Source organism: Nannospalax galili, unplaced genomic scaffold, assembly GCF_000622305.1.
Source record: "Nannospalax galili isolate Female #2095 unplaced genomic scaffold, S.galili_v1.0 scaffold104, whole genome shotgun sequence".
Lineage (NCBI taxonomy): Eukaryota > Metazoa > Chordata > Mammalia > Rodentia > Spalacidae > Nannospalax > Nannospalax galili.
In genome coordinates this window covers 3,939,149-3,949,459 of record NW_008353596.1, presented here as the reverse complement: position 1 = coordinate 3,949,459, position 10,311 = coordinate 3,939,149, and the positions used below count along the sequence as shown (strand labels likewise).

General features: G+C 43.4%; 1 long non-coding RNA gene across 1 annotated transcript in view; it reads left to right on the top strand.

The window, feature by feature from the left end:
- LOC115067301 overlaps window positions 1-9,801 on the top strand; it is a 19,844-nt gene extending 10,043 nt beyond the window's left edge. The window contains exons 2-3 of the long non-coding RNA XR_003846730.1: window positions 8,007-8,444; window positions 9,771-9,801. This is a non-coding gene — a long non-coding RNA (uncharacterized LOC115067301). The remainder of the gene's footprint in view (window positions 1-8,006; window positions 8,445-9,770) is intronic.
- The last annotated feature ends 510 nt before the right edge of the window (window positions 9,802-10,311 follow it).

Here is a 10,311-nt window from a genome sequence, read left to right as displayed (position 1 = left end):
GATCTTCTGCAAGAACAGTCAGTGTTCTTAATCACTGAGCCATCTTTCCAGCCCCCATTTGATATATTTATTTACAGACTTTTTTCTTATACATTTCTTTTCAGAGTTGAGATCCTAACTAGAAATTTATTACAGCAAGTTCTTCATATTCAAACTGTTAGTTTTCTCAGGCATTCCCTGTAATGTATTTTAAAATATAAATTATATTAAAATCCTCCAGATTTCATGAAGGATTAGTGAAGTAAAGAATGTTATGAATACTTTCCAGAGGATTGAATGTGGTTCTGATTTTTTGTGCATGTGAGAGATTATGATTTACGTTACTTACCAATTGTTCATCACTTTTATCAAAGGTGACCACCATTGAGGCTCAACTGGCAGCTATTTACTTTTTATAGTCTTTTTGTGTTGTCTGTGAAGAAAGCTTCATGTGTTTGGTTCCCTTCCTTTCAACACATGCTTATGTGTTTTCAGTGATTCAACCATCATTTTTAAGGTGACACTCAAATGTGACGCACCATCAAAGGCCAAGACTATCCATTTTAAGATAGAGTTGACTGCGTTTCAAGTTGCAGTAAGCATGAAGAGCTGATGAATACAGGTGCCACGGGGACACTGGAGTTTAGCTGCCTTACTCAGCCTGGTCTCCAAGGAAGGTTTCCAAGAAGGGACATTTGAGCGCTATCTAGAAAGATGAGCAGAGAGCTTGGCAGGGGCTGAAAAGAATCAGGTATCCAGTGGGGCCCTGAGAGGATGGAGCTCGGGAAGGGAAGAGCATCTTACCCACAGTCGTTCACCACACACCACAGGTCAGGGTCCACAGTGGGTCCTGACCAGATAGGGATGGATGAGCTAATGGATAAAATGTGAAGATTGGTGGTAATCTATGTATCAGAACACTTCAGAATTACAGCCTTGATAATTATGCCTAAATCCAAGGCATTCTGGGACATCCCTAATAAAAGTAATTTTCAATGCCCTGTATAATTTGATAGAATCTATTGAAATTAAAAGTGTGCACATCCCATGAGTGACCCAGAAATTCTTAGTTTCAAGTAGAGGAGAAGAAAAAACCGTGTTCATGTAAAAGAGCACTCTTGGCAGTATAATTCGCAAAAATGAAGAGATTAGGGTGCTCTGTATCTGTATGTGCAGAGAAATGGCTGAGGAAATGAGTATTTTCCCATAGAAATGTACGGAAAGCTGAAAGTGAGGTAGACCTGTATGCCTACAAGAAAGCTCCTACACACAGCTGAAGGAATAAACAAGTCACCTAAAGCATATGCAGTATGATACCAGTTGCACAAAATACCATGTGTCTGTAGTCATAGGGATACACGCTCTATTAGTTGATAGATATACAAATTTATAAATGACACACGTAACTGAGTAAATGCAGTGCTAAAGGTCACTGGAAACTGTGACTGTATTCCATGCGTTACTTGTATAATTAAAATAATGAAAAAGCCCTAATTTCTAGGATAAATCAGTGCCACCTCTTTGGAATCAAATTGAGCAACATGAAACAAGACACTCAAAAAACTGTTCCTACCCTGTGATCCAGTAATTTTCCTTTTGGGAATCCATCCAGATAAAATAGCCCTATTTGTTTACAGTGATTTTCATAGAAAGATGTTCAGTGCAGTATTATTTATGCTGGCAAAGCACAGCAGAATCATCAAAATTGTTCAATAATGGATGAAAGCTTAAACGTTAAGTTTACCCTATGGAATTCTGAGTAAGTCCATGCTGTAGAAGACTTTTTACTGACTTGCAGAATGGTTCACAAAATAACATTTAAAAGGAATATAAAAATGTGAAGCTAGTATGATATAAACACCGTAGTACATATACAGGGCCTGTGGGAGGCAAGGCGGGGTGACTCAGGATAGCCATGTGACCAGATTGTATGTGCATTTAGACTTTTGACATGGTCTGTAAATGCAGCTATGCAGCGCAGATGGATACCCGGAGTTCTGTTGTACACATTCACAAAAATACTCTTGCAACTTACTGTGTGACACTGATTATTGTAAAATCCAGCACGGATTTTTTTAGCTTCACAAATGGAGGAAGTCCAGGCTGTGCTCCCCTGCTGAGCAGACAGACCTGTTCTGCCACAGGCACAGGGGGCCAGAAGGAACTGCTCTGAAGGTCCGTGTTTGCTCTGGCTGGCTCCTGCTAGTGGAATTATAGACTACCTTTTAATAGATAGGTTTGTGTTCTTTCTAAACTTTCTCCAATGATCATATGTATTCCGTAATTTAAAAATAGCTCCTTCAGTGAATTAAAAAAAAAAAAACAAAACTGCTCCAAAAACAGAAGAGGAAATGTCCTCTTTTAAAACACAAAAGCAGGACCTGGCCCTAGAATGTGCCACATCAGGATGTCCCCAGGGTGGAGACCTTAGCAGTCTGGCTCCAGAGCTGGACAGAAAGAATGTGACTGGATCCTGCTCCAGTGTATCACAGGAAGACCACCAGTGATTCCTATTGGCTCCTGTGCTCCACTTCTAGATGAAGCCAGGCTTGGCTAGGGAGCCAGGAAGATTCCAGTTCTAAAGCTGGACATCATCTGTAGAGGGGATGGGTAGATAATCCAGGCTCCTTAAAGACTGGATGACCTGGAAGACTTGGTGTCTTCAAATCAAACTGTATGAGAGGAGATACGCACATTTACAGGAGCAAATGAGATATTTGGGTGAGGCTGCCAAAGAAATTCCTTTATTAGAACAGAGAACTTACTTGCTTAGCAGATAGACTGTACCTGCCAACCAGGCACAGTAATGAGAGAATCATTAGATTAGGGTAGGATCTCTTATTAAGGTAGTTGGGCTTTATTCTTTTCAAAATGTTTTAGTTTTGATTTAAGATTTATTTTTAAGTACATATATATGTGTGTCTGCTTGTGGGCATGTGCATGTGTGTGTGCTGGCACCTGCCAAGGAGCTGGAAATACAAGTGGTCGTGAGTCAGCAGACATGGGTGCTGGGAGCATAACTCAGGTCCTCTGCAAGAGCAGTATGTGTTCTTAACTGCTAACTGCTGAGCCAGCTCTCCAGCCCTTTTTGTTTTTCTTTTTAACATTGACTTTCCGGTCTCCCTAAATTCTCTCTCTCTCTCTCTCTCTCTCTCTCTCTCTCTCTCTCTCTCTCTCTCTCTCTCTCTCTCTCTCTCTTTTGTTCTGGGAATAGAACCCAGGGCCTCATATGCATGATAAGCATGTGCTCTGCCATTGAGCCACATTCCCTGCCCTGGACTTTATTCCTGACAGTATCTGGGGGAGAGAGAAGGGAGGATGAGAGAAAGAGAGAGAGAGAAAGAAAGAGAGAGAGAGAGACCAGTGGAAGGGAGGGAGACTCCCACTACCACCACCACCACCTTCCACCCCCCAAGCCCTTTCCTTTCCTCCCACCACCAAAGCAGGTGTAACTGGTTCTATCTTCAGAGCAGACAGCAGGTCTTTAGCTTTTTAGGGAGCAGCATACACACCGAAATGCCAGAGTACAAACTAAGTGTCCAGTGCTGAGCTGCTGGGACTGGAAGCCGGCATCCTCATTAGCAGGAGTGGCTCTTATTTCCAGCCTGTCTCTATTTAGTGAAAGCAGGTCATTACAAACACAGTACATTTTTTGCATATTAACCAAATTAAAATAATAATATGTTCTCTCCTTTCATGTATTATACTGATACATTTCGATTTTTGAATGAAACATGCTGATTAGTTAGTTAAAAAATAATTAGTCCCAGAATATGCTTTGAAGTTAAAGGCTTAATGAATGCACACAAATCTGGTTTTCTCCAAGTCCTCAGCAGATTAGTCTTTTGAAGGAAAATATTCATGTGTTCATGAGAAACACATGATGAAGTAGCTCAGTTTTCTTTTCTTTTTTGCTTGCTGTGCAAGATGATATTTGAATGTTATTTTAGTGCCTTGTGGGGCTGGAACATTTCAGAGAAATGTACCCAGCAGTGGCTGTTCTGCTTGGTTGAGCTGGGATGTGCAGATTGTCAAGGTGAATGTCCCATTCTCAGAGCTCCTAGGATGGCGAGAGCTTTCCACTGTGTTACGGAGTTTTCATTTCTGGGGTCTGAAGGCTGATTACAGAAAATCCAAGGTGGTGGAGAACATGCGGGTAGCATCTACAAAACCAGGAACAGTTTCTTAAATTTCCGTTTTGTTCTTAGGCCTGCAGAAAACAATATTGGATTTCAGATAAAATTGAGGTATTTTGGCCAGTGAGAATCAGACGACCTCAGGGCACTAAGATTGTTGTCAAGAGCCCTTGACCCCACAGACCAACTGGGCATCCCTAAACTGGGAGGTAGTAGTTCACACAATTGGACCTTACTGGGGCCATGACATTCCAGAGATAGCTTGTACTGCCTTGTAGATTGTCAGAGTCACCTCTCAGAAAGTCTTAACTTGCCTGTTGGGTATATTAAGGCATATTAAGATTGTTTAGTTTAGTTCCCACCCATACTGGGCCAAATTTGTTTTTGTGGCTTTGAACCCCAAGTGAAGTAGAAGTAGTAGCTTTACATTTAGGACACTGTGTGGAAATCATATCCACATACACCAGAATTCTTTGACCATGAGAGGCCCTAAGGAACAGAAAGGAGTGCAGAGGACAGCTGCAGGTTCAGGCTTGGTCCCACACTCCCTCTATTAGATGAGAGGAATGGTCAGTGTTCTGACAATTTCCTTTTTGTCCCCAATTCACATGAGTTGAGTTGCCCTACTACCCTCTGTGAATATGGTCTAAGAGAATAAAACCTGAGGTCACATAGGCCTGACTGCATAAATTGATATTTTATTTCCCTGGGTTTCAATGTGCATATCTGTAACTTTGGGATAAGACTAAGCTCCTACAGAAAACTCACTATCGGCAGGGACTGTTCAATGCATTATCTATAGTCTCACATCTCTAATCCTGGCCATTGGTCTAGCCATGACAGGAAAGATAGAATATTACAGTCTGTGTCAGGACCTGCATTGTAGACTGCAACCAGCCAAAGCTATGTTGTTGCTGTGTTGCTGCTCTTGAGCCTCCTCTTCCATGGCTCTGTCACACTTCTTCCCCTTCTCTCATTCACTAGTTATTCCTTGGTAAATTCAGTTGATATCTACTGGGTTTGGGCTATAAGGGATCAAAAAAATCAAGAGGTCCTGAGCATTCCTCTGATGGACTTCCTCTCCTTCTCTGCCTTTGCTGGTTTCCCAGGGATGGCTGTCTCTGTTCGAAGTATGTCTGCCAAATTCTTCCATGAAACTCCCTCTGTTAACGCTGAGCTAGAATCAGTTCTGATGGTCAGGCAAACTTTAGCCTTATCAATCAGTATGAGTCACAAAACACCTGGAAACTTGCCTCAGCACTCACCTGGATCCTCCCCACTCCTTGTCCCTGCAGCAGGGATGCAGTATTTGTTCTGAGAAATGTATCTGTTGGTCTAGGTCAAGTATTTGGTGTGGCCTCCTGATACCATGAGACATGGTGAATATGGGGTCTATGGGGTTGCTGGTTTAGCAGAGCATACTGTTCTATAGTAAACTTCCCTTTTTGTAAGCAGAAGGAACACACTGTAAAATAATGGTAAATGTATAGTACAGTAAATGCATAAACCATTAATAGTCACTTACTACCAAGAATTATGTGCTGTCTATAACCAAGTACACTATCCCTTGATGTTACTGGAAATGCAGTAGATGTTCATACCAGCAGCACACAGTACATGCACAACAACATTAGCTCTATGGCTTCACTAGGCAAGAAGAATTCTTTCAGCTCCATTATCACCTTACAGGACCACTGCTATATATGTGGTCAGTGGATGACTGCAATGTTGTCATGTGGCTCTTGACCGTTTCCATCTTTTCTCTATTCTACATTTGCAAATTAACTTTTCTTGCCTGCCTTCTCCATCTGACTCTGAGCCCCTGGAAAGTGGAGGAGACTGATTATTGCTCCGTTCTGCAACTAGCTAGCCCAGGGATGGCGTCTAGAAGCTATTAATGACATGAAACCCTAGAAGGAAGGATCTGGTATGTTTTCACCCATTGAGGAAGTGGTTACAGGCTATAAAGTGATCTTTATAGATACCTTCTCTCCACCCCCAAATTTTGGTACAAGAAAGCTCAGCTTTTCCTATGAAAATGTCAAAATACATAAGAAAATTGTATGTAAATATTCTGTGTTATTTGGGTTTTATGTTCAGAAAAGGGATAAAGACAAACTCTTGTTGTCCCCACAGTTGCACCTTGCTGGGGCCACAACATTTCAGAGATAGCTTGGACTGCCTTGTAAATTGTGAGTCATCTCTCAGAAAGTCTTTAACTTGCCTGTGGGGTGTGTAGGCATAGTAAGATTGTTTAATTCCCAGATTCATAAGCTTTGAACCCCAAGTGAAGAAGCAGGTTTTCATTTAGGACACTGTATGGAAATCATACACACATACACGAGGATACTTTGCCTGTGAGTGGCCCTAAGAGGGGTACAGAGGACAGCTGCAGGTTCAGCTTGGTCCCACATTCGCCTCTGATGGATGAGAGGAATGGCGCATCTCCTTAAAATCATTTTTGTCCCCAGTTCACATGAGTTGAGTTGCCCTACTACCCTCTGGGAATATGGGCTTCTGTCTGCTTCATGGTTGAGCTTTTGCACACCTGGTCTGCAAGTGTCTGTGCAGGTAGCTGGGAAAGGAGTGTGCGTAAAAGGAAGCAAGGCTTTCTGGACCCAAGTGGCAATCCAGTGCCATCTGCTTCCATCCACTTCAAGGAAGTCTCCCTTCTGTGTTCGCTTTCTGTTGCCTTTCTAGGTAGGTCTTTTGGACATCCTGTGAATCAAGAGTGCCCAGGGCCCACAGAAAGCCTGGGAACACAGGGCACAATGCAAGGCTACAGGTCCTGTTATGACCTCCTTTAGAAGCTGTGTGCAGCAATGAACTATAGTCAGGCAGACATGGGTACAAATCTGACTTAAGTTCCCAGCTGTGTGATCTCAGATAAGATTTTTGACCATTCGTGTCTTACTTTCCTCTCTTGATAGACTTGCTGTGAGAATGAATACACATGATCATACTTTGTGGAACTGAAAAGTTGAATACACAAGTTGACTTTTTCTTTCTTTTTATATTGTTTGGAACAAGGTCTCACTATGTCGTCCAGGTTGACCTTCAACATTGTTCTAAAATGATCCTCCTGCCTCAGTCTCCCCAATTTGGTTGCACATGCTGATAGTTTGGGGTTGACTTTTGTTGTTGTTTATGTGTTTGTTTTAATGCTGTGGATTAGACCTGAGGCCTCATGCATACTACATGTTGATTGTTTTATGAATGTAACAGGAATTTAAAATTGAAGCTTCCAGGTTATAACAGCTGCTACATTCCACAGGCTAAATGAGGAAGGCCAGCCGAGTACAGATTTTCAGAAGTACAGTGCAGAAGCCAGTTGTGTACTTCTCAAAGCTCGTATTTGGAAGATGGAAAAGGATCAGAGTTCTGATATTTAGGGGAGAGTACATGAAGACTGTTTTGGAAAGGCGTATGTGCTGTCCTTTCAGCTTTGGTCCATGGAGACTCGCTGAGAGCCCGTGCCCTGCAGCTGGTCATATGGAGACTGTAATGACTGGTGACAGCAGAGGAGAAGTAGGGCATGATCTGCAGTGGTAGGTCAGAGGCAAGGGAAGCAGAGGGCATGGATTTTGGAATCACATTTGGAATAACAGTAATAATGTCTTGGATCATTGTCCAGGAGGAAATACCTGAGTGCAGAGGCCATGTTGGGAAATGAGAAAACTAGCCAAATGAGAAACCTGCCTACATTTGGGAGCTGGCATCACAGCTGGTCCAGCGGGGCTGTCTCCAGAAACCTGATAGAGCACCCAGGAAGGTGACTGTCAGCTTATGGCATAGCACCTGCCAGCCTCTGAGAGGGCAAAACTAACTTTGACAGTACCAACCAATTAAGAGCTTTCCCACCCTCCTTCACTTTTTTCCTTATCCCCACAGGATTCTCAGAGGGACCAGAAACTAGGTCCACAAGCTAGTGGAAGAGTAGAAATGCTGGATCCACAGGTTCTTGATGGCAGCAAGCCCAGGCAGGAAGAAGAGCGAAGAATGACACAACAACTGGAGGCAGTGTCTCTGACTTAAAGTGACCACAAGACCTTTTTTAATTACCTAACAGAGAGCAGAGAACCATGGATCTCTCTGTGTTCTCATTCAGGAGCAAGAGCCATATGGCACCCCGGGAAAATGCGAGGCAAAGGAAGTCCTGCTTGTTCAGTATCTTCATACTTGATTATTACTATTTATCCAGCACTCAACATGTCCAAAGTGCTTTATATTTTCAAAATGACTCATGGGGGTGGGTACAGCTACAGCTTCCGTTTGTTTAGGAAGAAACTGAAGCTCAGCAAGGTTGGATCATCTGCCTCCAGCTGCAGGGTAAGTGGGATGAGCCAGGATTGGAAGCAGGCAGTCAGGCTCCAGAGCTGGCAGCCTGCCACCTTCCCTTCCCAGTCTCTAGAGGCAGGTCAGACAAGGTATCTGGGGAAAGACTGAAGTTGTCCCTTGGGCCTCCAAGTGCACTCAGCTAAAAATACTTCAAGAGTTCACAGGATTTTCTTTAATCCCTGTGGGGAAGGATTTCAGGGAGACATACTGTTTTGATTGGAATGACTTGGTTTTAAATACTGAGATCCATATAAGCTAGCTTAATGGGAAAAAACAAAAACAAAAACAAAACATCATGGTAAGGATACTGAGATATGTTTTGGAAGCTTGTCCCAGTTCTCTCTACCTCAACCCTGCCCTTGCTCAGCCTCCTTTCACTGACATTCCTCATCTATTTTGTACATAACTGCTCAAGCTCCTGGGTTAAGGGAATTTTAGTTCCCTCTCTAGGGAGACTAATTGTCTAAATACTGACTCAAAACATACAGAAAGATGCACTTAAACACTGAGCACCTGCTGGTGCCAGGCTTTATTTTAGGTACTTGGAATGTACTAGTGTACAAAGCATGTATAAAATTTTAAAGGGAAAAAAGTAAGAACAAATCCCTTCCCTTTTGAGGGTGTCGCTTCCAGTGACATTCTGATTGGTCTATCTCGGGTCATCTGATTTCTTCTCCTGATCCAATCATTATTACCTGTGGAAGAGTCCAAGTGTAGGGCACAGTGTAAAGGCCAGTACCTGCGAATGAGCCCAATCTGGAATCTAGAACTGCATGTGCTGGAAGTCCTCCAAGCCAGAAGTTTTCAGTGTACAGTTGGGCTGGTCCTAGCAAAGCTTCAGCCTTTCCATCACAGTAGCTGCTTGGCCTCAAGGTCTTGCTGCTGATCAGTCTCAGGAGGGCCCTGCTTCCTTAGCCTCACTGCCAGGATCTTTCATACTAGGTTTGGCACAGAGTTGTTCCTAATCCCAGCCTGGGGTAATCGATGAAGCCACATTGTGTTTTCCCCGTTGCCGTTTTCCCCGTTGCTTTTCATCCTCTTCTCCATCCATCCTCAGTGTCCTACTTAGTATCGGCTCTCAACTTGACAAAGGCTAGAATTACCTGAAAAAAGAGTTTGAATCCAGTGATTGTTTTTATCAGGTTGGTCTGTGGATGTGTCTGTGAGAGATTGTCTTGATTGTTAGTTGATACAGAGGGCCCAACCAACTGTGGGTGATACCATTCCCTGAACCGGTGATCTTAGGCTGTGTTAGAAAGCTAGCCAAACATGAGTCGGTGAGCAAGCCAATAAGCAGTGTTCCTTCGTGACTTCTAGGTTTCTGCCTCGAGTTCCTGCCCTGACTTCCTACAGTGATGGACTGTGACCTGGAAATGTAAGCCACATAAGTAAGTCCTTTCCTTCCTTGAGCTGCTTTTGGTCAGAGTAGTTTATCACAGCAACAGAGAGGAAAGCAGAACACCGAATGAACCTTCTTAAAGGGGAAATAGGGAAATCTTTTCTGCTATACACCCTAAGCTCAGACAGCTGGGAATAACAGAGCGCATAGAAAAGGTGGCTATACTGGAGCTGTTGTCCCCCAGTTGGGCTCCTCTGAGGCAGTGATGCTGCTTTGTACAGCTGGGCCTGGCTGTGGGGGCCAGGCTGAATGGACCTTGTCAATGCCCTGCTTCTTCCTTGCCCTACAGGCTATGATCAGTGGTGGCCTGCATTGTTAGGGTCCTCTCATGCCTCCCGTTTGATGGCTGCTGTGATCAGCTTTGCTAATGCCAACTGCCACTTTTCAGTTGGCTTGGTTCCAGGCATCCCTGTCTTCCTACTATTTCTACATCTTTTGTTTCGTTCTGTTTTAATGTGA